This window comes from Salmo trutta, chromosome 4 (assembly GCF_901001165.1).
Source record: "Salmo trutta chromosome 4, fSalTru1.1, whole genome shotgun sequence".
In the NCBI taxonomy this organism is placed as follows: domain Eukaryota; kingdom Metazoa; phylum Chordata; class Actinopteri; order Salmoniformes; family Salmonidae; genus Salmo; species Salmo trutta.
Genome location: NC_042960.1, coordinates 72,365,385 through 72,370,654, shown reverse-complemented (window position 1 = coordinate 72,370,654; position 5,270 = coordinate 72,365,385).

Here is a 5,270-nt window from a genome sequence, read left to right as displayed (position 1 = left end):
GCGATGGGAGTGGACGTTTACACATCATCACCCACTGACCTTCGTACTCATCACTGATACCAAGGGCTGCGCCCCAACAGGAAGTCAGGTGCAATAAGGACATGTAGCCTGGTCCCAGGTCTGTTGGTGCTGTTTAGATCGCTGTAATATGTTTCACATTTTTGTCTTTATCCAGAGAGACTTACAGTTAGTTCATTCATCTCCAGATAGCTAGGTGGGACAGCCACATATCACATTCATAGTCAGTACATTTTTCCTCAAAGCAGCTATCAGCAAAGTCAGAGATAGTCAGGGGAAATGAGGGGTGGGGGGCTGTGGGATTATTTAAAATACTCGTTGAAGAGGTAGGGTTTCAGATGTTTTCGCAAGATGGGCAGGGTCTCTGCTGACCTAGCTTCAGGGGGGAAGATGGACAGGGTCTCTGCTGTCCTAGCTTCAGGGGGAAGATGGACAGGGACTCTGCTGTCCTAGCTTCAGGGGGGGAGATGGACAGGGGCTCTGCTGTCCTAGCTTCAGGGGGGAGATGGACAGGGACTCTGCTGTCCTAGCTTCAAGGGGAAGATGGACAGGGACTCTGCTGTCCTAGCTTCAGGGGGAAGATGGACAGGGACTCTGCTGTCCTAGCTTCAGGGAGAAGATGGACAGGGTCTCTGCTGTCCTGCCTTCAGGGGGGGGAAGATGGACAGGGTCTCTGCTGTCCTAGCTTCAGGGGGAAGATGGACAGGGACTCTGCTGTCCTAGCTTCAGGGAGAAGATGGACAGGGACTCTGCTGTCCTAGCTTCAGGGGGAAGATGGACAGGGACTCTGCTGTCCTAGCTTCAGGGGGGGAGATGGACAGGGACTCTGCTGTCCTAGCTTCAGGGAGAAGATGGACAGGGACTCTGCTGGCCTAGCTTCAGGGGGAAGATGGACAGGGACTCTGCTTTCCTAGCTTCAGGGAGAAGATGGACAGGGACTCTACTGGCCTAGCTTCAGGGGGAAGATGGACAGGGTCTCTGCTGGCCTAGCTTCAGGGGGGAAGATGGACAGGGACTCTGCTTTCCTAGCTTCAGGGAGAAGATGGACAGGGACTCTGCTGGCCTAGCTTCAGGGGGAAGATGGACAGGGTCTCTGCTGGCCTAGCTTCAGGGGGGAAGATGGACAGGGACTCTGCTGTCCTAGCTTCAGGGGGGAAGATGGACATGGACTCTGCTGTCCTAGCGTCAGGGCGAAGCTGGTTCCACCATTGGGGTACCAGGACAGAGAAGAGCTTGGACTGGGCTGAGAGGTAGCTGCCCTCCTGTAGGGGTGGGAGGGCCAAGAGATCAGAGGTGGCAGAACGGAGTGCTCAGGTTGGGGTGTAGGGTTTGAGCATAGCCTGAAGGTAGGGAGGGGTAGTTCCTCTTGCTGTTCTGTAGGTAAACACCATGGTCTGGTAGTGGATACGAGCTTCGACTGGAAGTGTCCTGAGAAGCAGGGTGACATGGGAGAACTTGGGAAGTTGTAAAGTACTTAAGTAAAAATACTTTGAAGTACTACTTAAGTCGTTTTTTGGGGTATCTGTAATTTACTTTACTATTTATATTTGAACTTTTACTTCACTACATTTGTAAAGAAATAATGTACTTTTTACTCCTAACATTTTCTCTGGCAGACAAATGTACTCGTTACATTTTGAATTCTTAGCAGGACAGGAAAAACGGTCCAAATCACACACATCAACAGAACATCCCTGGTCGTCCCTACTGCCTCTGATCTGGACGACTCACTAAACAGAGAACATCCCTGGTCGTCCCTACTGCCTCTGATCTGGAGGACTCACTAAACAGAGAACATCCCTGGTCATCCCTACTGCCTCTGATCTGGTGGACTCACTAAACAGAGAACATCCCTGGTCATCCCTACTGCCTCTGATCTGGAGGACTCACTAAACAGAGAACATCCCTGGTCATCCCTACTGCCTCTGATCTGGAAGACTCACTAAACAGAGAACATTCCTGGTCATCCCTTGTAAATGATGTGGAACGATTTATACATTTACTTTTGATACTTAAGTATTTTTAAATGCCTAATACTTTCTGAATTTACCCAAGTAGTCTTTTACTGGGTGACTTTTACTTAAGTAATTTTCTATTAAGATATCTTTACTTTTACTCTAGTATGACAATTGGGTTATTTTTCCACCACTGTGTAGTGGATGCAAGCTTAAACTAGAAGCCAGTGGAGTGTGCGGAGGAGTGGGGTGACATGGGAGAACTTGGGAAGGTTGAACACCAGGTGGGCTGCAGCGTTCTGGATAAGTTGTAGGGGTTTGATGGCACAAGCGGGGAGCCCAGCCAACAGCGAGTTGCAGTAGTCCAGATGGAAGAGGACAAGTGCCTGGATTAGGACCTGCTCCACTTCCTGTGTGAGGAAGGGTCGTACCCTACGGATGTTGTACAGCATGAACCTGCAGGAGCGAGTCACTGCTTTGATGTTTGCTGAGAACGACAACATGTTGCCCAGGGTCACGCCAAGGTTCTTTTCACTCTGGGATGGGGACACCGTGGAGTTGTCCACCGTGATGGAGAGGTCTTGGAGTGGACAGGCCTTCCCCGGAGAGGAAGAGCAGCTCCGTGTTGTTGCGGTGGTGGACAGACATCCAAGCTGAGATGTCTGCCAGGCACGCAGAGATGTGTGTTGCCACCTGGGTGTCAGAAGGGGAGAAGGAGAAAAGGAGTTGAGTGTCATCCTCATAGCAGTGATAGGAGAGACCATGTGAGGATATGACAGAGCTGAGTGACTTGGTCTATAGAGAGAAGAGGAGAGGTCCATCCTCATAGCAGTGATAGGAGAGACCATGTGAGGATATGACAGAGCTGAGTGACTTGGTCTATAGAGAGAAGAGGAGAGGTCCATCCTCATAGCAGTGATAGGAGAGACCATGTGAGGATATGACCAGTGACTTGGTCTATAGAGAGAAGAGGAGAGGTCCATCCTCATAGCAGTGATAGGAGAGACCATGAGAGGATATGACAGAGCTGAGTGACTTGGTGTGTAGAGAGAAGAGGAGAGGGCCTAGAACCGATCCCTGGGGGACACCAGTAGTGAGAGCACGTGGTGCAGACACAGATCCTCTCTATGCCACCTGGTAAGAGCGGCCTGCCAGGTAGGATGCAATCCAAGAGTGTGCAGACTGAGACGCCCAACCCTGAGAGGGTGGAGAGCCTCTGTGAGACAGAGAGAGCAGTCTCGGGTGAGTGACCCATCTTGAAGCCTGACTGGTTAGGGTCCAGAAGATGGTTCTGAGAGAGATAACGAGAGAGTTGGTCAGAGACAGAACGTTCAAATGTTTTGGAAAGAAAAGAAAGAAAGGATACAGTTCTGTAGTTTTAGACCTCAGAGGAGTCGACTGTTGGTTTCTTAAGGAGGGGAGTGACAGCCATAGGAGTTGGCTACAGATCTGGCAACAGGCTACAAACAGTTCTGGGAACAGGCTACAAACAGATCTGGGAACAGGCTACAAACAGATCTGGGAACAGATCTGGGAACAGACAACAAACAGATCTGGGAACAGGCTACAAACAGATCTGGGAACAGGCTACAAACAGATCTGGGAACAGGCTACAAACAGTTCTGGGAACAGGCTACAAACAGATCTGGGAACAGGCTACAAACAGATCTGGGAACAGATCTGGGAACAGGCTACAAGCAGATCTGGGAACAGGCTACAAACAGATCTGGGAACAGACTACAAGCAGATCTGGGAACAGGCTACAAACAGATCTGGGAACAGGCTACAAACAGATCTGGGAACAGGCTACAAACAGATATGGGAACAGACTACAAACAGATCTGGGAACAGACTACAAGCAGATCTGGGAACAGGCTACAAGCAGATCTGGGAACAGACTACAAACAGTTCTGGGAACAGACTACAAACAGATCTGGGAACAGGCTACAAACAGTTCTGGGAACAGGCTAGGAACAGATCTGGGAACAGAAAGACACCATAATAATTCCTTCAGACTGTCAGGAAGACACCATAATAATGCCTTCAGACTGTCAGGAAGACACCATAATAATGCCTTCAGGCTGTCACCATAATAATGCCTTCAGGCTGTCAGGAAGACACCATAATAATGCCTTCAGGCTGTCACCATAATAATGCCTTCAGGCTGTCAGGAAGACACCATAATAATGCCTTCAGACTGTCAGGAAGACACCATAATAATGCCTTCAGGCTGTCAGGAAGACACCATAATAAGGCCTTCAGACTGTCAGGAAGACACCATAATAATGCCTTCAGGCTGTCAGGAAGACATCATAATAATGCCTTCAGGCTGTCAGGAAGACACCATAATAATACCTTCAGGCTGTCAGGAAGACACCATAATAATGCCTTCAGACTGTCAAGAAGACACCATAATAATGCCTTCAGACTGTCACCATAATAATGCCTTCAGGCTTTCACCATAATAATGCCTTCAGACTGTCAGGAAGACACCATAATAATGCCTTCAGACTGTCACCATAATAATTCCTTCAGACTGTCAGGAAGACACCATAATAATGCCTTCAGACTGTCAGGAAGACACCATAATAATACCTTCAGGCTGTCAGGAAGACACCATAATAATGCCTTCAGGCTGTCAGGAAGACACCATAATAATGCCTTCAGGCTGTCAGGAAGACACCATAATAATGCCTTCAGGCTGTCAGGAAGACACCATAATAATGCCTTCAGACTGTCAGGAAGACACCATAATAATGCCTTCAGACTGTCAGGAAGACACCATAATAATGCCTTCAGGCTGTCAGGAAGACACCATAATAATGCCTTCAGGCTGTCAGGAAGACACCATAATAATACCTTCAGGCTGTCAGGAAGACACCATAATAATACCTTCAGGCTGTCAGGAAGACACCATAATAATGCCTTCAGGCTGTCACCATAATAATGCCTTCAGGCTGTCAGGAAGACACCATAATAATACTCTCAGGACCAAACTGGAATAAGCCTCCTCTTATCCAGGACACTGGACATACACTCTGTAATGAACCTGCAACACTCTCATAAACTACCTAGAGTTGATGAATCAACACTCTCATAAACTACCTAGACTTGATGAATCGACACTCTCATAAACTACCTAGACTTGATGAATCAACACTCTCATAAACTACCTAGACTTGATGAATCGACACTCTCATAACTACCTAGACTTGATGAATCAACACTCTCATAAACTACCTAGACTTGATGAATCAACACTCTCATAAACTACCTAGACTTGATGAATCAACACGC